Source organism: Elephas maximus, chromosome 22, assembly GCF_024166365.1.
Source record: "Elephas maximus indicus isolate mEleMax1 chromosome 22, mEleMax1 primary haplotype, whole genome shotgun sequence".
Lineage (NCBI taxonomy): Eukaryota > Metazoa > Chordata > Mammalia > Proboscidea > Elephantidae > Elephas > Elephas maximus.
Window position 1 is genome coordinate 81,458,525 of NC_064840.1, and position 22,803 is coordinate 81,481,327.

Below are 22,803 nucleotides of genomic sequence, written 5' to 3' on the forward strand. Positions count from 1 at the left end.
TCCCCAGATTATCAAAAAGTCAGGTGCTTGTCAAAGTGGAAGCTTCGTACATTCTCGTAGGTTGACTAACTCGAAGAGGAAACCACAAGAGCACAAGTATCCAAATGTTTTCAGTAGTGACCACAACCCCACACGTATGTGAGCTGCCTACATCTTTTTTTTTAATTACTTTTTTTTTATTGCACTTTCGATGAAGGTTTACAGAACAAACTAGCCTCTCATTAAACAATTAGTACACATATTGGTGGGCCCCAAATAAGCTTAAGACTTTAATCACATAGCCAAAATGTTTGAAGCGTCAGGAATACCATGTCTCTTTGGTGGGATAATGAAGTAAGACGTCTTGTGCTAAAATTTTTAGAAGAGACTGGATTCCAGGGTCAGACAGATACTAGATTATCAGACTTCGAGTTCTCCATGATTATATTCATCTCTGTACACCCTGCATTGGCAGTTACAAATATACACACACACACCTACACACACACACACACACCTACACACTCTAGCATCTCCTACTGTAGCTAACACATAGTAAATTCTCAGTGAATACTTTTAAGTGAACACATGAAGGCTTGCATTTAGAACGGAACCCCAGCCCGTTACTGACTACATGTGCCAAACTGTTAGTGCCAGGTACTTGAAAATGGTTATGGCATACCCTGGTAGTCTGCTATGGGGAAGTTGGAACCAAAGAGATAAAAACAGATGACATTTATTAAGTGCCTATTATGTGGCAGGCCCCTAAACCCTCAGTGCTGGCTAATGCTATCCCTCACTTTCAGATGTGGAAACTGAGGCTCAGAGAGATTAGTCACATGACTAATAAGAGGCAGAATCAGGCCGTGAACTCAGATCTTTGTAATTCCAAATCCAGTGATCTTTCTACTCTACCAGAAACCCTTGTGGTATAATGGTTAAGAGCTACGGCTGCTAATCAAAAGGTCAGCAGTTGGAATCCACTAGGAGCACCTTGGAAATCTTATGGGACAGTTCCACTCTGTCCTATAGGGTTGCTAAGAGTTGGAATCAACTTGACGGCAACAGGTTTGGTTTTTTTGGTTTTTCTACTCTACCAGGGACTCTTCACTTGGGGACCCTAGGAAATTCCCAAGGAGCATATAAGATCAATATCTTCGATGTGGTTAGTATAGGCGTGTGGGCTGGTGATTGCACCGGGCAGGAGTCCTCAGTGCCATGGAGAAGGGGGAGCAGAAGTGGAGAAAGGCTGTGTGTTGCTTCACTTGTCCAGTTTCAACATCTCTCTGAGCCCATGTACCAACTACAGGTTCTGGTGTTCTGCCCCCGGGGACATGGGGTGACAAATGAGCTATTCAAGTCCTACCGACTCCCCATGGTGTCTATGGACCAATCCTCCTCACTTAGGGAAACTTAAAACATGTTGTCAGGAGTGACCAGTCCCTGGAGAACATCACACTTGGTAAGGTAGAGGGTCAGCGAAAAACAGGAAGACCCTCAATGAGATGGATTGACACAGTGGCTGCAAGAATGGGCTCAAGCATAACAACGATTGTGAGGATGGCACAGGGCAGGGCAGTGTTTCGTTCTGTGGTACATAGGGTTGCTATGAGTTGGAGCTGACTCGTGGGTACCCAACAACAACAATGACTAATGATGTTGAACAGTTTTTCATGTGCTTGTTGTCCATTTCAGTATCCTCTTTGGTGAAATGTCTGTTCAAGCCCTTTGACCATTTTTTGATTGGGTTGTCTTTTTGTTGTTAAGTTGTGGATGTTTTTAATGTATTTTGGATATTAGACACTTACCTGATACATGGTTCCTGGAAAATCTCTCCTAATCTGTGGGTTGTCTTTTCACTTTTTTGATGAAGTCCTTTGGCTTTTGAGGAGGAGGGGGAGAAGAAGAGGGAGCTTGGCCAGAACACCCATACATATTGGCCGCGGGCCACACCCCCAAGGAATCTCCCCTTGCAACTGATTGGCTCCTCACACCAGATTACAGAATGGAAGATGATTACATAATATCTGCCAATCCACTGAGAATCAAAGCCTAGCAAAGCTGATATAACATTAACCACCACAGTGAAGAACGAAGGGTGCCTCAGAAACTGTGGGGTTTATATTAACTTTACCCAAAGAATGTGATCTTTGTTCTTGGTTACTGAGGGATACCTTCTAAAACCTTGGCATTTCCCCAGTGGTTGAAATGTCTTGATGAGGCCTCCAGAGCATACCTGAGGGTTTATGATAATGAGGTGACTAAGGTGGGGGATGGCCAAGCCAAAAAGACCACTCAGTGATATCAGCAGACCTGGGTGGGGGTGTGATTCAATCAGTTATGCCTGTATAATGAGGCCCCCAATAAAGGCTCTGGACACAGAAACTCCACAGGCTTTCTGGTTGGTGAAATACACTGATGGCATGTGAAAGGGTAGCACATAACTTTTTGGGACATGGATGGATCATGATGGGAACCCTCCCAGACCTCATCCATCCTATGTGTCTCTTCTTTATATTGGTTCTGAGTTGTATCCTTTTTGGTGTAATAAAACTAATCCTAATAGAGCTTTCCTGAGTTCTGTGAATCATTCTGGTAAATTATCAACTCAAGGGAGTAGTGGGAGCCAGCAGGTCAGAAGTAAGGGCAGAAATGGGACTCCGCAGAGCTTGTGGCTGGCATCCTGAAGTAAAAAAAAAAAAAAGTGGTAGTGGGAAAATGCTGAATTTATAGCAGTAGGTGAGAAGTGAGGGTGTCATGGGGACTCCCAGGCTTGCGACTGGCATCTGAAGTCTTGGCCAACTTCACACTCTAGAAGACTGTGTCCTTTGACTTGTGAGATCTGCCCTAGCTTCAAGTGGTTAGGGTCACATGCGCAGCTAGTATCAATAAAGAAGTGGAACAAAGGGGAACTGAATTATAGTAGATTGATTTGAGATTCCAACTGATCCTCTCAGAAACCCTTGTAAAGAGTTTGAATTTTACCTGTTGGCAATGAGAAGTTGGTTGGGTTAGAAGGACAGGATGCTCATAACTTCTTTTTTAACATGGACTCAACAAAATCTTCATGCCACTTTAAGAAACAAAAACGAGACTGTTGGGATTGGGGCAGGATGAGGTCTGAAAGCCTTGGCCTCATCTGGGGAATTCTATGACGGAGCAGAACTGTGAGCCAGGAGATGGCCTAAGGAGTGAGTCTAGGACAGCTGGTGGAGTTTGGCCAAGAACGAAGAGGGAACAGCAGAGGCAGTTACTGCCTAGGCAGCTGTGGACTAGCTAGCTGTCCTTCATAAAGTTAATTAAGTCAGTGGATCAAGTGCATTTGAAAAATAAAAGGGATGTGGTGCAAGGGAGGGTCATGGCCTAATTGGGGCCATTGAAGGCTGTGTGGGCATTATCAATAACTAGAGAAGGCCAATACTTAGAGAAGGCACACAGTGCCCCAGACAAGTGTCAGTTTGGTGGGAACAGTCCTTATTCCCGACTGCTGGAAGCTCAAGAGAGTTACGCTAACCAGCCTGATCAGTAGCACAATAATGCTGCAAAAACCATTGTCAACTGGGGCAGGTCTACTGTGCAGCTAACACAGGTGAATTTTTAGGGCCCCTCACTTAGAGAATACTCTCATAAGGTCTTGGGAGGGGCCCTAGCAATATGTTCACACAGTTAAACGTTTCTGCAAAGTTTTTAAAAAATAAGATAATTTAACTGCAATTAGTTAACACTGTTGTCACTATTTCAAGTTCCCTTTGGTCACAACTCCTCCCTTGGTGGTACTGAAGTGGCCATTGCTGTTTCTGGAACCCAGCTACGGGGAAATGGAGTCGGGCATTCATCTATCTGGGTCTTGGGGGATATATTTATGTGGAGTACAGTCAGTCACTTGCATGTATATTCCTACCCTTCCCAAGATAAGAATGACTTCAGGACTGCTCCTCTGCCCTCTCGGTCAACTCACCCAGTACCCTAGTGGGAAGGTTCAGGACCAAATGTCAGAGCTCCATGTCAAAGTGTCCTAAGGCATCTGAAAGTATGTGGACGGTGGAAGAGATACAAGCTTTGAAATGTACATGGCCACAAGCTAGACTACTGAAAATTCTTCCAATCAGCACTGGTTTAAATTTGAAAGCAGAAGATTTGGCTCTCATCAACATCTAATCAAAGCTATCAGTTAAAAAAAAAATGCATCAACCATGTTAGAGGAAAGACTGAATTTTCTTTCTAGCCTCTCTAGATAACTATGTTATAAAAATATCATGTGTAATCTTGTACTCAAATACCAGTAACCCCTGTCTAATCGTGGAAACATCAGATAAATTCCAACAGAGGGACATTGTCCAAAATGCCTGACTAGTACTCCTCAGAACTATCAAATCAGGGTCAAGATGTTAATAACAGGGAAATTGGCTGCAGGGTTTATGGGAACTATGAAATTTTTCTGTGAATCTAACTGTTCTAAAAATTATTTAAAATGTCATATGAAGAAGCAATTAACGAGTATGCAGCTTAAAAAGTAAGAAAAAATTTATTATAGAGGTTGGAAAAAGGAATTGATAGAAATTTTAGGTTGCTTTTCTAAATTTTGTGAAACTTATGGTGTTGCAAATTTTTTTAATTTGTATTTTGTTGTGACTCTGTTATTATCCTAAAGAAACATTCACTTTTGTATCTAATTTTTATTTATAATTTTTCTTAAAGGTGTCCCCTAAATTATATATAAGCTCTAGGCTCCACAAAACCTGGATCCACCCTTGGGTGCCATTGACCACATGTGAGTAGTTAGAAAAAATGTCCAATTCAACAACTGAGTGCTATTATGTGAAAATATGAGGCATTTCTACTTTGTCCTACAGGGCTGCTATGAGTCAGAATCGACTCGACGGTAACAGGTTTGTTTTGTTTTTAATGTGAAAATACTATGCTAGGACACGCAGGGGTATTGGAAGGCGTGCAAAGGTCTATGAAGACTAATGAGACACTGTGCCTGTTCTCTAGGCACTTACAGTTTCATGAAGAGACAGATATTTGTCCGTGTAGATGCAGCCTCAAAACAGGTTCAGTGACAAACCGCTGATGACAACTCTTTCTTTAACCATCCAATTACCAAGGTCTAGAATTAAAAGCACATTGGCTGTTATTAATTAACGTGACTATACCTCAGAGGACTGTGCTCAAAAGTAATAGATGTAGAAGGTTAATAATAATCACGACTATCACAACTTTGTAATTGGTAAGAAGCAGGTACGCAAGTAGGAGCTTTTGAGACAAGGCCATTGTGAACCTATCAATCAGCTGGCCCCAAAAGGATTTCCACTGTCTTTAGCTTCTCTAGAAGAACAATCAATCAGTTTTAGACAGGTGTAGATTTGGATCTAGCCAGAATTAACCACAAAATCTGAGTCAGGCCAAAATACCATTGAAGCCAGGGCAACTGAAAAGAGGCCCAAACTTCTGCTAGGAGATTTGCTCCACTGCAACATCCACCTGACTCTTGTTCATTTGGCCAGAAAGATGTCTGGAAAAAGAAAAGTAGAAAAGAGGGTTCCTACCTCTCCCCAAGCCACAAAATGGAACCCTCAGCTATGGAGTCTGGAACATTCATTTAATGAGAAGACTGAGGGTGTGGGCTATCGGTCCTTACAACACTCTCCTATGGTAGGTGTTGAATTGTGTCCCCCCAAAATATGTGTGATAAATCCAAACTCCCATACCTGTGGGTATGGAGCCCTGGTGGCTCAGTGATTAAGAGCTTGGCTGCTAACCAAAAGGTCGGCCGTTCAAATCCACCAGCTGCTCCTTGGAAACCCTATGGGGCAGTTCTACTGTGTCTTATAGGGTTGCTATGAGTTGGAATCCACTGGACAGCAACGGGTTTATACCTATGGATGTAATCGATTTTGGGGAACAGAGTTTTCTTTGTTATATCGATGAGACCATGTCAGCGCAGGGTGTGTCTTTAGCCAATCACTTTTGAAATATAAAAAGAGCAGATCAGGCAGAGAAGCATAAACTGAGGAGGAGGCACTTGCCACGTGGAGATTTCCAAGGAACACCCAGAACGCTACAGAAGCTTACACAAGGATCTTCCCCTAGAGCAGACAGAGAGAGCCTTCCTCCAGAGCCGGAGCCCTGAATTCAGGCTTCTAGCCTCCTAAACTATGGAAAGATTAATTTGTTTGTTAAAGCCATCCTCTAGTGGTATTTCTGTTATAGCAACACTAGGAAACTAAGACAGTGGATTTTTTTTTTCTTTAATGTCTGGTTTTATTTATTTATTGTGCTTTAGGTGAAAGTTTATAAGTCGTCAGCCTCTCGTACAAAAAGCCATACACGCCCCAACGTGCACTCCCAGCTGCTCTCCCCTTAATGAGACAGCATGTTCCCCCTCTCCACCCCGCATTCCCTGTGTCCATTCAACCAGCTCCTGTCCTCCTCTTCCATCTCATCGCGCCACCAGACAGGAGCTGCCCACGTAGTCTCACGTGCCTACCTTAGCCACGAAGTTCACTCCTCACCAGTATCATTGTCTATCTTACAGTCCAGGCCAATCCCTGTCTCTAGGGTTGGTTTTGGGAATGGTGACAGTGATATTTTTATTCCTGTCGTAAAGAGGATGAAATGAGGCCTAGTGAAGGTTTGCCCAACCCCACTGTTGAATGCTGCCTCCCATCAAAATCTTTATCTGATGGTCACAGGACAACCACATAAATTTTGAACTTTTTTGAAATGATTTAGGGAGAACAGTTTTTAAAAAGAGCATTGGTGCCGAAAGGGACCTGAGAGATCATTGAGTTCAGCTCCTTATTTTCAGAGGGGAAAGCTGAGGTTCTGGGGAGTGAAGCTGCCTTCTGATTCTGGTCAAATCCCAGACTGTGCATTCCGCACTCTGAAGATGTAACCGCCTGCGTTAAAGGCTGGAGCCCAGGGACAGGATCCCAGTTAGAGAGAAGAGCATCTTGGAGAGGGAAGGGATAAGGTGAGACAACCACTGACAACTGTCCACAGAACTTCCGAGGTGCCTGAGGAGGGACCAGGCCGAAGGACTCGTTGGGGAAGTAAGAGGAGAAAGGAGAGGCTAAAATGATGAAGTCATGGGTGGGGAGAAAGACCTCAGTGGAGAAACCAAGGATTAGCCAAGGGGAAAACAAAGAAACGAAAGTGGCGTTCAGTTTTTCATTTAGATGGGAGAGTAACATAGCAAGGGCATAGAAGTACTGAGCTGTCCCAGAAGCTGGCACGTGTGGGCTGCCCTCACCATCACTCTACCTTGGTGCCCTACGTGCCGTGGGGGGAAACAATTGCTGCTGCCACGCCCAGGTGTCCTGGAAGAATGGAGGAGCCCATGGCAAGTCTCACCATATTGGCTGCTGGAGTCCCCTTGAGTGTGCTGAGGCCCCAAGTGTCAGCCCATGCGGCCTGACCCGAGGGTGAGTACAGCGCCTTGGTTATGCTGAGTTCCAAGTGCAGTCTACGCGTCAGGATTTAACCTCTCTGTGCTTCAGTTCCCTCCTCTGTAAAGCGGGAATGATGACAGCACCTACCCCACAGGCCTGGAAGATTCAAGAAGACTGTGTATGAAGCCTGTGTAGCAGTGTCTGTCATCACCAGAGGTGTTCTTTAGAACATTCATTCTCATCCACCGAGCTGAAAGCACTACTAGGTCACAGCTTTTCCACCCAGGGCTGGGCACAAGCACCACTGTAACTGGGACCACTGTTAGACTGCTCTTAGAGTTCGACGACACTGGCAAGCCTCAGCCGCTAAGAGGGGAGAGAACATTCGAGATGCGAGCCTGAAGGAAATTCCGCCGGCCTCTAAGCCCCCAAACCGGCATCGCATCGATGCACAACCAACGCCTGCAAAGGACGCGGCCAGGGCTGAGCAGGGTGGACAGGCGGCGGGAGCCTGGCAGGGAAGCACCGCCCTTGAGCAACGCCGAGCGTGCCTTCTGCTCTAACGACAGCCGGCCCGGTTCGGCCAGGGTTGCTTCAGGTCGACCGCATCGCCAAGTCCACACAAGAGTCCTCCACGCCCGGGCTGTGGCGAAACCCCGTGTGGAGGTCGCGCACATCCAGGCCGAAGGCGAGCGGGAAGGACCGCCCCTGGCCACCGAGGCCCGTCCGGCAGACAGGCCTGCCCTCCGAGAAGTCGGGGAGGCACGTGGCCGCGTGTGCAGGACGGGAAAGGGCGCCGGCTCCCCTCGGCGCCGCAGACGCTCAACGTTTCCCTTCGCCCCTCCAGGAGCTGTTGGGAAATCCAGGGCGGCCCAGGACCTCGCAGCCGCCTTGGCCCGCCTGCTCGCCGGCCCGCGCGCCCGGAGCCCAGGGGGAGGGAAGGGGCGGGGAGGGGGCGCGCGGCAGGGGCGGGGTGGGGCGGGGTGGGGCGGGGAGGCGGGCACGCGGCAGGGCAGGGGCGGGGCGGGGCCGTGCGGGGAGGCGGGCGCGGGGCAGGGCAGGGGCGGGGCGGGGCCGTGCGGGGAGGCGGGCGAGCGGCGGGGCGGGGCGGGGCCGTGCGGTGAGGCGGGCACGCGGCAGGGCGGGGCGGGGCCGTGCGGGAAGGCGGGCACGCGGCAGGGCAGGGCGGGGCCAGGACGGCGTGGTCGGGGCGGGGCGGGGCCGTGCGGGGAGGCGGGCGCGGGGCAGGGCAGGGGCGGGGCCGGGCGGCGAGGCGGGCACGCGGCAGGGTAGGGGAGAGGCGGGGCCGTGCGGTGAGGCGGGCACGCGGCAGGGCGGGGCGGGGCCAGGACGGCGTGGTTGGGGCGGGGCGGGGCCGTGCGGGGAAGGGGGCACGCGGCAGGCCGGGGCGGGGCCGTGCGGGGAGGCGGGCGAGCGGCAGGGCGGGGCGGGGCCGTGCGAGGAAGGGGGCACGCGGCAGGGCGGGGCGGGGCCAGGACGGCGTGGTCGGGGCGGGGCGGGGCCGTGCGGGGAACGGGGCACGCGGCAGGCCGGGGCGGGGCCGTGCGGGGAGGCGGGCACGCGGCAGGGCAGGGCGGGGCCAGGGCGGGGCGGGTGCGGCACGCGCACTCGCAGTGGCCTCCCTGCGCGGTTGAGGCGGCTGCGGCGGCGGGGCGGCTGAGGGGGCGGCTGCGGCGCCTTAAATAGCCTCGCCGACCCGCGCCGGGAGGGCTGTGGGCTGCGGTGACGGCCCCAGCGGGGAGGTGAGTGCGTCTCTCCCCGCGGCGGCGCCCCTGGTCTCGGCCGTGTCCGCAGGCTGAGGCGGCGGCGGGGGCGCGCGAGCCGCCGGTCGGCCCCTGGCGACGTCCCGCTCTTCCGGCCTCGGCGACGGGAGGCCGCTGGGCCGCCGCTTCCTGCGCTGAGCCCGGGAAGGCCGGCCGCCGGGGGCTGCGCGGGCCGGTGCGCCGTGGGCCCGGGGCACGCGCGCGGGTCGGCGCCCGGCGTGTGCGGTGAGGGCCCCTGCGAAGCCGGCGGCGGGCGGCGGCCTCCGGGGCGGGTGGCGGCGCGTGGAAGGCGGAGTGCGCCTCGGCGCGAGCTGCGCGGAGGTCGGAGCCGCCGCCGCAGGCAGAGGTCCTCGCGGCGAGTGCCCGCAGCCGCTGCCGTAGCCCGGAGGCCGTCGGTGGCTTCAGGGAGGCTGGCGGGACCTGCGACGGGAGAGCAAGGGTCTCACCGGTCGCTCGCGGCGGGCCCGGGTGGCGGCGGCCGGCTGGCCCGAGCACGGGGACCAGAAGCTGGAGGCAGGCTGTGCGCTGTGGGCTGCAGAGCCTCTGCCCGCGGCCGGCCGGCCGGCCGGCTTAATACGGAGCTGGAGAGTGGGCATTAAGAGCGCCCTTCGAGGACCCTCGGACAGCCTGGTGGCTGCTAACCACAGGGTGGGCGGTTCGGATCCGCCAGGCGCTCCTTGGACACTGTACGGGCAGCTCTGCTCTGTCCCGTAGGGTCGCTGTGGGTCGGAATCCAGGGCACTGGTTTTGTTTTTTTTTTTTTGGTTTGAGTACCCTGGCTAAGCTTCCTTGTTGGCGCAGGAGTATCCGCAATACCCCGAGAGAAACTGGTCGAACCTCGCAGTTTGTGATCCAGGTTGCACACCCTAACCTGTAGTTATCTCAATGAAAACAAATATTTGCTTAAATCAAGCCAAAAAGCTCTGTTGATTTTTTTTCTTTGCTTTTTCAGGTGGACTTGGCAGGTCCACCTTTTGCTCTGGATGAGCTAGAGTACACAGAGCTTGTTGAAGGAACCGTTGTTTTTTGCCAATTTGGAACCAGTGTGGTGTGGTTTATCACACAGGACCAGGGCTCAGAGACATTATTTCTTGTCCTGACTCAACCTGAGAAAACTGCATTAGACTAAAGCCTTTCCTGAGATAAAATTCTATGACTAAAAAAATAAAATCTTTAAAAGTAGCACACCCCATAAAAACCCCATTGCCGTCGAGTGAATTCTGACTCATAGCGACCCTATAGGACAGAGTAGAACTGCCCCATAGAGGTTCCAAGGAGCGCCTGGCGGATTTGAACTGCCGACCTTTTGGGTAGCAGCCGTAGCGCCTAACCACTACGCCACACCTCATAAATACCTTCTTAAATAATAATACAGGCATTTAAATAGTTAATACAGACATATTAAGGATCTGTCTTCTAAATGGGAGCCTTGGTAGTGCGGTGGATTGCTAACCTGGAAAACCCTGTGGGGCAGTTCTACTCTGTCTTATAGAGTCTCTGTGAGTTGGAATCAGCTGTAACAGGTGGGTTTTGTTTTGTTTTTTTGTCTTCCAAATTTACTGTGAATACAGAAGACTTAAAAAATCACCCTTCCTCCACAATTATAAGCATTTTGATATGCGTATTTTGTTATTTCAGTTATGCATATTTTGGCAGTATTTTTTATTAATATTGCAAACATCCTGCCTGAAAAGAAATCCCTGGACTTAAAAATTTTTGACATTTCAGGGGTAGATACATGTGATAAGTGCAGGTGTCTGTACAATACAGGTAGTTTTCATAGCTATCTCTTTGCCTTTGAGTGAAGTTTGCAATAACTGAAAGTGGCCAGTGTGCCATAGTGTCGTACTTGACATCCAGGCCTTCTACACCTTTACTTTCCTTTTTTAAATTTTATTTCTTTTCTACACCTTTAGTTTTAATGTAGCTGTCTTGTGGAAATATGGGTGTGTGCTTGGTGGAGGCGCTTAGGGGAAGATCAGGTAGTCTTGTTATTACAGCTGGAAATTTCTCCTTCTCCCTTAAAGTGTCGTCTTTTGTTGGAAAGAGCAAGAGTATAGGAATACTAGTAACTTCTAGGTGTTTATGCTCAATAACCTTAGAGGAAAGTATAGTTTTTAAGGTCAGTTGTTGGATTTATTCAGCAAGTTTGCCATTTAAAACACCTTAGAGGAAAGTATAGTTTTTAAGGTCAGTTGTTGGATTTATTCAGCAAGTTTGCCATTTAAAACAGGTGTGCATTAGTCTTGTGTGCCAATCATCCTTTGTAACCAAATTCGGTGAAGTTAGAATCCATCAGCTTTTTATGGACAGTCTTGCTGGTAGGATACGTGTCTGAAATCATTGGGTTGACCATACTCATTAATGCATCATATTTCTGTGCTGCCAAATAGAAAAGAATTTCTTTTAACGCAGCTCCAACTTGTTGGTAACCTAAGCCCTCTTCAAGCCTTTCTCTCTGATAGGCAGTGATCAGGCAGACCTAAGGTAAATTGAAGGTCCCAGAGTTTCTGTTGAAGTTGTCCAACTCGAGGTGGTCAGACAAATACAGTAGGGTCGCTGCACGTTGACACTCGTGCCTGGAGAATAGTGCTCAGTGAACAGAGCTGATCTGAAACTGTCAGTGGTTGAGTTTGAGTTTTATCATACTGGTATTTAAAGGGATTTCTGAGAACTTTTAAGGAAACAAAGCAGTAGCTGGGCTTTATGAACTAAGAAGGTAGAGGAGATTTTAGCCATGTTTATGGCAGCAGCTCAGATTGCCACTTTATCACCAGGTACTTCCATAAAATGCTAAATGCCAGTGCATAGTTTTTTTTAAGAAATTCTAGTTTGTGTAAGTCTGGGGTGACAGATAATTTGAAACAATTGTCCGTATCACAGTGACAAAAGCAAGCTGAAACATGATTTGTGATATTTATTTTTCTATATCCTGATAGCTACAAGTTCTTGACTGTGCTGGTGACAACACAGTATTCAGGAAATTATAACCTTTTGTGGAATCAAGAGGGGAGGATAAAATACAGTGGAGCCTTGGAGAGACTTGACATTCTGGGAACAAAACCTACATAGAGTTGGGGACTGTGCCCCCCTGTGCAGCCTGCTTGGAAAGGTACCTTCTACTGGAGATGCATATCTTATCTGCAAAATCTAAAGCTCCCGTAGGTCCGAAACCTGTTGCTGTGCAGTTGATCCTGACTCACAGTGACCCTGTAGGACAGAGGAGAACTGCCACATAGGATTTCCAAGGCTGCAATCCTTAGGGAAGCAGACTACCACATTTTTCTCCCAAGGGGAGAATGGTGGGTTCAAAATGCCAGCCTTTGGGTTAGGAGCCAAGCGCTTAACCACTGCGCCCCCAGCGCACCCTTCCTTGTAGGTATGTGGGCTAATTTTCTTCCATAAATTAGTTACTGGTCTTCAAGTGTTAAATAAAAAATTGAAAGTTGCCTAATACCGAAACCAAAATCATTTGCTCTCGAAAAGCTGTATTTATTTCTTATATATTATAAAAGTAATTTATGCTTATTGTAGAAAAGCTGGGAAATATAAAAAAAAAAAAAAAGATTTTCCAGAAATTAAATACATTGTATTTTGGTGTATCCCTCCAATCTTTTTTCCTAAGTCTATTTTTAAAAAGTTTTAAGGATATAATTTTAACGGAAGTCAAAAATGTTGATAGTTTAATGTGATCACCTAAATTATTGGGAACATTTTTTCATGTTGTTTACATACTCTTTTGAAGACTGCATTGTATGTTGTATGGGATATGCTGTAATTTATTTGTTTATTTTTTTTCTAATTCTTAGATACTTAGGAACAAATGTTTATTTCAGAACATTTCTTACTTTTTTAAAAATAATTTATTTTTGGTTATTGTTGAAAATATACGCAGCAGAACATACACCAATCTAACAATTTTCCATGTAGGATTCAGTGGCATTGCTTACATTCTTCGGGTTGTGCATCCATTCTCAGCCTCTTTTTACTGAATTCCTCCGCCCCCCATTAACAGAGGCTCGTTGCCCCCTAAGCCTGTTATCTAACCTTCAGAGTTGCTGTTGTCAGTTTGATCCCACGTAGATAATTTAAAAGAGCACAGTGCTCAAGGCAGACATTCTTTACTAATTAAACTGAACTATTGTTTTTTTTGGTTTAAAGTAGACTTCGGGGGATAATTTAAGGCTCAGGTCTAGGTTTGTTGTCGTCAAAAGTTTTCTGCTTTCATTCTGTTGAAATTGACACTGATTTAAATTATTGTTTATAATGGGTTTGATGGACTTGGGTTCTTGTATTCTACGCAAAAGCTGCTGAAATAAGGATTTTGTGGCTTGGGAAGACAATTCAAAAGAGGTTAGGGCATAAAAGGAGGGCATGTGAATGCCCTTTATATCATTTCCTCATTCTGGGAGTGACTTACTAAACATTTGATAAATGTCGTATTATCTGCCGTTTGCAGATAATACGTCCTCTCGGGAGAAAATGTCTGGATAAATAAGGCCAAGATACCCTGAGCACTGTTTTTTCCTTTATTCTCAGGGATAAGGAGAAAGCTGTGTGGTAACTAGTTTCTCCTTTAAGGCTCACCCCTCAGTTATGAAGGAGGGGTGTTGCCAACTGAAGCTGGCCGGCCAGCCTGAGTGCAGGCAGGCTCAGGAATGTGATAGGTGGTGATAGCAGCTAGCAGTGCAAGGCACAGTTGTCAGTGCTGGTCGATCCTGGCAACATCGCTGTAAGGTAGGTCCTGCCAATATCCATATTTTACAGAAGTAAACTGATACAGAGTTTAAGTTGCACAAACCAGAATTTGAACCTAAGGCAGTGTGGCTTCAGGGACCGTGTTCCTCGTTGCTTGGGTATAGTACCTTCTCTAGAGCTGAAAAGGCCCCTAGTCCAGGAAGGCCTGGGAAGTTCCAGGGTATCCATCTAGTAGCAAGACAGGACAGAGCTCGTTCTCCATCAGTGTCACCGCTCCCTAACTTTTCCTGTCTCATTTACCCTCTGTCTTAGACTGTCCCTTTGCACCAGCAGAGTGCTGAAACAAACAACAGATTTTAAGATTCGACTTGATTCAGCAAGTGATGAGATCATTTACTACACAGCTACTATTACTTTCTAGAAAATGTGGAGTATGAAAAAGTAAAAGGCTTTGCCTGCCCTGGAGGTTGGTCTCGTAAGACAGATTATACTACCAGTAAGGCACTGACACTCAATAGAGACACATGGTTGTTGTCTTGCGTGTGCAGGAGGAGGAGAGTGCATTCTGGGTGGGAGCAGTGACAGGCTAGCAGAGACTGTGGAACGTCGGTCCTTTAAGTGGAAGACGGGCCTCACGTGGCACATAGGTTGGCTCTCTGATGTGTCTCAGGCACTTAGGCACAGAGACAGACTTTCTTGGAATGTTCTCAATCATGTTGAAAAGTTTTAATAGACAAACTAATAGAATTGTGAGTTTTGGGGTCCGAAGGGACAATAATGTCATCTGGTGGCCATGAGACCCTTTTCCCAGTGCAGTTTTAGGCAGAACCCCAATATAGTCAACTAAAGCAGGGCTGCTCTGGTTGATAGCGGGTGTAGGACAAGCCAGGTCACAGAGACACTGTTGCTTCCTCTGCAGAGGGGTGTCTGTGGAAAATAGCACCTGTGCAAGCACTGAAATTGTGCCCCTGTCGAGCACCCACGGAAACCCTGGTGTCGTAGTGGGTAAGGGCTACGGCTTCTAACCAAAGGGTTGGCAGTTTGAATCCGCCAGGCGTTCCTTGGAACCTCTATGGGGCAGTTCTACTCTGTCCTATAGGGTCGCTGTGAGTTGGGATCGACCTCACGGCACTGGGTTGTTTTTTTCTTTTTGGGGGGGAGGGGTTTAGAGCACCCAGGGACAATCTCTGCAGCACCTCCCCCTGCCCCCCATTTCAGATGAACAGACGTTGATAGTGGCGAGGGTCAGCAGAAATGCCTCCCCCTCTCGTCCAGCTGCCTTTCATATTTGTGACGCCCTGGTACTCTGGACATTCTGCACCCCCCGTCTGGCACCCCTTTGGACTTGCACCGAGGGGCAAGCGCCCCCTCTCTGCCTTCCCTACACCTCTGTGTCTACAGTGCTTGAGGAGGGATGTTGGGTTTTTAGAAATTGCTCAGTGGCAGCCCCCGCTTCAGGTGGTATCCGGGGCACATGATGTACCTTAGCTACGCTTCTCTTCCTCTGTGTCCCTTTTTGCCTCTGAGGCACTTCAGAGCGACCTCAGGCTCCCCAGAACACTGTTTGAAGTAACGACCCACTCATTTTACTGATGAAATAACTGGCAAGACTATGATGGGGTGACTTAGCCAAAGTTACACAACTGGTCTTCCCCTCTGGCTGTGGCCCTGAATAATACAACCGTGCATTGTGCTTTGTTCCCGGACCCTGGGCCTATTTGAGGAATGACCGGACCTCAGTGTTCTTGATGGTGCCCTGAAATCTGGTTAGTCATCGGGTTCTCCTGATGGTAACTTAACGTTCTGTACAGTATTGCTCAACACACACACCCATTTCTTCCTTTTATTCTTAGCATCACCACTTGAATGTAGAACCTGTCACCTCTGGTTTAGACAAGGAAGGTCCTTAGTTTAAAAAAAAAAAGGGGGTGAGATTAATTTTCCTAAAGCAGAGCTCTTATCAAATCTCTCCTTTGCTCAGAAGCCTACAAGGGCTCCCCACTTTAAAGCCCAAAATACGTATTTCATTTGGCTTTCAGGGGCTTCTATAGCCTAGTTCCAACCTGCTGTTCCCAGGCCATCCCCCAAAACCACCACTTACTGTGGTTTTTGTAAAGCCAGCTCTGGTGGCACAGAGTTGAATGGTCTGTGTACCCCAAGACTCCATACATGAGCCCTCTCTTCTGCCCAGCCGACCTCCCTACGTCCTGTAACGGCCTCCCATGACCTCCGTGCCTGCCTCTGCCTATCTGAATGGCATTCCTCATCCCACCCGCATTCCTCAGAGCCCTGTGCCTCAGAGGCACTTTTCCTGAAGTGACCTTCACCTTTCTCATACTCCAGACCACTCACTGGAAACCCTAGACTGACATTTAGCTGGGATGCACCATTCCCCACCACCAATCCAGAAACTAAGGTTAAGCCTGGCTTGTGAAAGGATCTCCTGCACCCTGTTTTGGTGCGTTGACCTGTCTCTTCTGATAGGCTGTTGCCTGGCCACGTTGGTGTTGTTAGCCGCCTACTCACAGCAACCGTATGTACAGCAGAATGAAACATTGCCAATCCACTGTCCTCCTCACAGCTGCCCGCATGGTCAAGTCCATTGTTGCAGCTGTTGTGCCTGTCTGTCTTGCTGGGGGTCTTCCAAGCCCTTGTTGGCCCTCTGCTTCACCAAACATGATGTCCTTCTCCAGTGATTGATCACTCTTGATGATGAGTCCAAAACAAGGGAGTCAGACAGCAGATGCCAGGCCATATTGGTTATTAAATATTTTGAATAGCATCCTTGCCTCTGTCCAGCATTTGCCTTTTCATGTGTGTAGACTGGCACCCCAGCCACATTCTAAGCTTTGGTACTTTGGAGACCCAATCATTGTCCTTTCTGTGTTTCCAGCAGCCTTTACCACAGGCCTTACTGCTGGTAAGCACTTAATATTCTCTGATGATTGTGCCTGGGGAGACATTCAGATGGTCAGCTGTCCGTTACAAGGAGTTGCTGACAAGAATATACGTTTTAAGTATATTCTAGGTTCGTATATTCTGATACCGCGTAGAGCTAAGATTGAGGCGTTAAAACTTTCTAGATTGAAACCTGTGCTTTCATTGGGTTGAACCTTGTGTTTAGGAGTACATATAAAGTTTCCCGTTCCATGTGGTTTGAATATGTTTGAGAAACAGGTGGTTGAGGGCTTTGCAGGATGTGGGAGGGAAGGAGATTAGTGTCAAATTCTAGATAATGTTGCATAACTGTATTATGTATAGTTTTCATATACCTGGTGTTCCTACTTCAAATTGAATCTTGTTTCTGTGCCAGCAGCGAAGTTGTCAAATAGCTGTTTGTTCTTCCTGTAGGACAGTTACCCACTTTATGCCTCAGGTAAGGCGTCCCAGAATGTGGGGCTGGCAGGGACTTTGCATATCAAGCGGTTCAACCAAGCACCTCACAAAGGATGGAACCTTTTGGAGGTGCTTGGTTGAACTCAAAGTTATAACCCAGAAGGGAGTGGCTCAGCAGCCCAGAGCCACAGGTTAGAATCCGAGGTCAGTGCCAGTCTGTCGTGTCTACCCTGACGACGAGGCAGAGAGAGGTTCCACTGATGCCAGGACTGCTCTAGAGTTCAGGAAGCTGAAGATGCTTGGCCCTCAGGGCAGGGGCTGAAGCAGTGGAGTCTCCAGAACAGACCTCGGCTGAGGCAGTCCTTTAGCCTGGTGTGGCACCAAGGCCTTGTTCTCTTTCCTCCAGAATGGACAACCCTGTCCATTTGACCTCTTGCCCATGGCTAGGTCATGGTCACCAGTGATGTCCTGCCCTTTCTGCCACGGTCTTTCCATCACAGGGTGATGTCGAATATCTTTGTCTCCCTCCTTGATGCCGTAAGTCCCACTGAAGGCTTTGGCAGACACTTATTCTGCCTCGTGACTGTGGCAGGTTTCAGGGTGCTCCAGTGAGCAGTGCTTACGGTCCATAGTTGGGAAGTGATGGAGGTTCTAGCTAGGCAGGTGACCAGAGCTGCTCTAGGTCCTGTTCAGGAGAATGAGAGATAGTCTCTAAAGTGGGGTGTATGTACCTCAGGGGGTGGGCTAGACTTCCATTAGAGTACAGTGTAGAAATATTAAAATTTCTATAATTATTTTTGAGCTTTCTTTTAAGATTCATATCTGTGTGTTTTATAATATTCAGAAGAGTATTTGTACGGTGGCACATGAATATAGCTTATATCTCAATGAACTAAACGTGTTGGAGATACATTTACTTTCCATTTGGATGCATTATCAAAAATATAGAGAACCAGAAAATTAACCTCTATCACCAGCAAGAGACCTCTGGATGCCATTTTTGAAAAGGTTAAAGGGGAATAGAAACTGCTCCCTGAAACTAAGTGTGATTCATGTCAAAGCTGGTTTCTGAGTTCAGAGAAGTCAGGGTAGATCCAGAGTATGTTTTGCCTTTGGACCCAGAACTTGACCACATGGAGGCCTGATGAGGATGGAGATTTTATGTTTTTCTGGCTTTCGTTCACTACTATATGCCAAGAGCCTAGAGCAGTTCTTGGCATATAGGGGGTCATCAATAAATGTTTGAAGACAATATATGGACCTTTTCCTTGAATGGCGGTTAAGTATCATGCTGGTTTGGCCACTTCAGATCAATATTTATGTTGGTTTTCTTTGTTAAAACCTTTGAGCCTTTGCAAGATGCAGTGTATGTACCAGTCAGTTTTACTCTCTTAAGATGGCTTCTCAAAACTATAGGGTCATAGAGGTGAAGGGCCTCAGGTGTGTCATCTGAATGATAGGATGGTTGGGATTTGCTTTAAAACAGTTTTTACAAATGAGTGTGAAATGAAATAATAATTAGCAAAATGTTGATCATTGTTGAAGCTGAAGCTGGGTAATGGGTACATAGCTACAGCTGCTGACTAAAGGGTCGGCAGTTCGAATCCGCCAGGTGCTCCTTGGAAACTCTATGGGGCAGTTCTGCTCTGTCCTACAGGGTCGCTATGAGTCGGAATCGACTCAACGGCACTGGGTTTCTGGGTAGTGGCTTATATACTCTGTCTACTTTGGAATAGATTTGGAAATTTTCATAATAAAAATTTAAACAGAGCATACAGAGGAATACAGACCCCAAACTCTATTTTAACTCTCTTAGCTCCAAGCTGAGAACTGCCAAACCAGTCTCTTTCTCTTTTAAACACTGGGTCAGTATTCTATAATCCTCTGCAATTTATTACATTTGTTTCATAAATTTTAGCTTCCCCTGGGCCAATCACTTCTTATATTACCTGAACTCTGTAATTATAGCTCATGCCCCGTGGTTGTTTGTCACCCATACCCTCCATATACAATGAGCTAAATCCTGGCTAACCTTTCCCCTACTTCACAGGTTGCCCCCTCCAACACCACTAAGGTCTTCACATAGCTGGAGGTCAGAACTGGGTTCCTCATTCTTTAAAGCTCTGTTCAGTCCTGAGAACTGCAGACCATAATATTTTGTAGATTCCAGTTGTTTTCTGCTCTTTAAAGTAAAGTAAAATCTCTAAAGCAGGTATCTCTTAAACTTGTCAGTAGCTGGTCTTTCCATTCTCTGGGGAGAGGTCTGTCTGTGTATTCTATCTTCTGCTTACTCCTACAGCCCTATTCTGCTAAGCCGATTCTCTAGTTTATCAGTCACTCTGAAACCTTGATCTATTTTAAGAGTTGTAAGTAACTCTACCCAACCTCGGGTCCTCTTTGGCCTTCTTATCCAGGTCACTGATATTTGATCCTTGTGACCTCTGTGAGCTGCTGGATGACGAGGGCTCCTTGAGGACAAGGGCTGAGTGTTTGTTCTCTTTCTCCACACCAGGCCTGGTCCTTGGCAGGGACGGGGAGGACCGATAAACCAAGCACTTGCTGGGCGAGGTCGGGTCTCCTACAGCCAGCTGTGTCTTAGCTTTCTACAAGGGGAAGAAGCCCAGTCTCCTTGGCCTCTGAGTTAGGACACTGCTAGGCCCCAGGCCTCTGCCACTGGCCGGCTCCTGTCAGTCTTTCCTTCTGTGTTTCCCCGCCCCCACCTGTCTCTGCCTGTTTAGATTTGGCCTAGTTCCAGCCTGAGCCTGCAGAGCAGCCTTCCCTGTGGTCTTCAGGTCTACAATAGCGTTTTCTCCCTCTGCACCAGGCCCTCATCACTCACTCAGCATCTCTTCCAGTTCTGTCTTATAGGTTAACGTTTGCAAATGTGTTTGGCCTTACTGATGTCCTGTACCAGTTGAAGGCAGAGAAAATATCCCAAGTGCTTAATCCTCATGGTGATGGCCTTCTGTTTGGAAGGGCCCAAGGAGAGCATTTTTTCTCCTGTGATTTTCAGATTCGTGTTTGTTTGTTTGTTTGCAGTGGGACCCTTTTCTGAACGGATGCTTATGTGGAAGTTGCTTACACAGCTGGTCAGTGGCAGATGGCGAGGGCAAAGATGTGTATTTTCTGGGAGGGGCTTACCCCCATCTGTCATTCTCTTATAAGGCCAGGTTGCCACCCTAAATCCTTTCTGAAACAGGTGGGAAGTGCATAAAAACTAGAGGAAATTAACTGACCTGATCCAGTTATATCTTCTTTATCTTGAGAAATTTTTTAAAAATACAGCAAAGCACAAAGAATAATAAAAGAATAATACAAATACCCATACACTCGCCACATAGAATTGGTGGTTTTTAACGTTAATTGTTTTCCTCGTATGTCCTGCTGTTTCCTGGGTTTCTGGGTCTAGGTAGAATCCTCTTTATTTAGTTTGGAATGGCAGGATTGCCTGGCTGTCTTTTGCCTTCTCTAGGAAAGTGGTGGAGATGCTGTCCTGGTGCTGGCGATGGAAGGCTTCGTAGCTCCCCTCTGCTCTCACTCGTTTACCCCCATGAGGCTCACGAGACAGAGGAGCTTCCTGCACATTTTGCAGCTTGTTGGGTACAGCCAGTACCTAGAACGTCAGTTTTTTGCCTCTAGGTCTGTCCTTCTTTCCATGTTTCTGTCTGTCTCCTTCATTATTCTCCCCTGGAAGATACTGGCTTTGGAAAAAGTACTTGAAAGGGACCCCAGGACTTAGGTACCTTCTCTGTGTGCAGTTTATCAAACCAATGACCCTCACTCCCCGCCCCTGCCTGTCTTTGGTCCAGCTTTGGCTGTTGTAAAAGGACATTTGATTTCCTTTTCTGTTGTTCTCCCTAGTGAGGCCTGTTGCTTCAGGGTTTACTTTTTGGTTCATCCCAGCCCAGTAACATGAAGACTTTGTTCTTCTGGATTAATTTAGTGATGAAAGAAATTTCATTACCTTCTCTAGCTATTATAATAATGGGCTCTACTTGTGTTGCCTAATCCATTTAAGACCATACAGTCCTGTAGATGTAATTAGGTCTTTTCCTCTGCTGGACGTGCCTTCTGACATCAGGTTTATGAGTGGGAAGCTTTAAAACCATGCAGTCCTGTAGGTGTCATTAGGACTCTTCCTCTGCTGGACGCCAGCTGAGCTAACGTGCCTTCTGACATCAGGTTTATGAGTGGCAAGCTTATCCTACAGAAGCCTCTTCTGTCTTGGTTCTAGCAGAGGACTGGGTCAGCCTAACAAACAGGCTCCAGACCGCTCCCTCCTCCAGCTCTGTCAGTAAACTTGCCAGCCTCGTCATGACATATACACAGAGACCACTTCAGAGTATTGAATCAATATCTGAGGACAAGTGGAATAATTTTTCTTTTCTTAGGAATGCTTTTGAATGGAAAATTTCCCTCTTAACTACATGCTGCTAAAACAGCCTTGCTGCTCCGCACACGGGCCTTTACATGACCTGGATTATCTTCATCGGGCCCTCCTAAATACAAAATTAAGTCATTTCCCAGGTGGATGTACATGGCAGGTTCTCAGAGCCACGTGAGCAGAAAAAGGTGGAGAATGGTATGTTTCTGTGTTCTGGAGGATGTTGGGCAGGTCCTGTTCCCAGCATCCCTTTTGTCTCTGATGACCACTCACCTGGCTCTCTCGGTGTTTCTGGGCACGCTCTTCTCACTACAGTCCTGGCATTGTACGCCAGCTCCTGTACTAGAAGAAATCTGGTATGTCTCGCTGGTTTAGAGAATTCTGTAACTTACAGAAGTTGGTGGCCAGCCCTGGTGTGGGGCTCTGGGCTCGAGCCCTTCTTCTGGCTCTTTGCTGTTTTACTTGAGAAAGGTATTTGACCTCATCCCCTTCCCATGGGCAGCCTTGATAATCGTTTTAACTAATCAGGAACCACATGTCTAAAGGTATGCTTGAATGTAGAGAGAAGACCTCTGCTCTTAGACTGAACAGGGTTCTTGGGGTGATATTATACCTAAGTGAAACAGTTTGAGGAAAATTATAAAATATCATGGGATTAAGGGTCAGAGAATATTTTTATGTGGCCTTTGAATCAGTGGCTTACAGCTCTCCAGGGGATTGAGGAAGGACAATACTGAAATGTGAAAATATTTTTGATACCCTTACTTTCTTTTAAGATTCACAGTTCTATACATATATCCATCAGGGGCTTAGAGAAATGGCCAAAGTCACAGAAGGTCATTCATGACTCAATATGTGCTTATTAAGTACTGTCTTTCCTGGACAAGACACTCTAAAGAGGGATGGGAAGGGACCCTGGTCCATTAGGAGAGAGAAACATCTATGTAAGTAGTAAGTACCACTCACCATAAGTATAGGGTACTTGTGGTAAGTACCACAGGAGTACAAATAAAGTGTTCGGGGAGTTCAGAGGAAGAACTGTCTGCTGCTGACCGAGAGGACTACGGCTAGTGGCATCTGTCCTATTTGGGTAGAATTTGAACATTGTAAAATAGGGACGGGAAAGGAGCTGCAGGAGAAGGGAACAGTGAGGCTGGGAAGCAGTGCGCATACTTACAGGGAAGCCATTCTTGTAGGAAGTGTTGAGCCAGGCGCTGAGGAAGGGTTA

The 22,803-nt window shown here is 47.5% G+C and overlaps 2 protein-coding genes across 5 annotated transcripts in view; both read left to right on the plus strand.

Moving 5' to 3' along the window:
• The first annotated feature begins 9,046 nt into the window (after positions 1-9,046).
• The window catches only part of LOC126065971 (long-chain-fatty-acid--CoA ligase 1-like), a 348,612-nt gene continuing 334,855 nt past the window's right edge, over positions 9,047-22,803 (plus strand). For both annotated transcript variants that reach the window (XM_049866650.1, XM_049866648.1), the window contains exon 1: positions 9,047-9,136. The gene's annotated coding sequence lies outside the window, so the exon portion shown is untranslated. The remainder of the gene's footprint in view (positions 9,137-22,803) is intronic.
• The window catches only part of LOC126065975 (long-chain-fatty-acid--CoA ligase 1-like), a 63,879-nt gene continuing 50,122 nt past the window's right edge, over positions 9,047-22,803 (plus strand). For all 3 annotated transcript variants that reach the window (XR_007514972.1, XM_049866675.1, XM_049866674.1), the window contains exon 1: positions 9,047-9,136. The gene's annotated coding sequence lies outside the window, so the exon portion shown is untranslated. The remainder of the gene's footprint in view (positions 9,137-22,803) is intronic.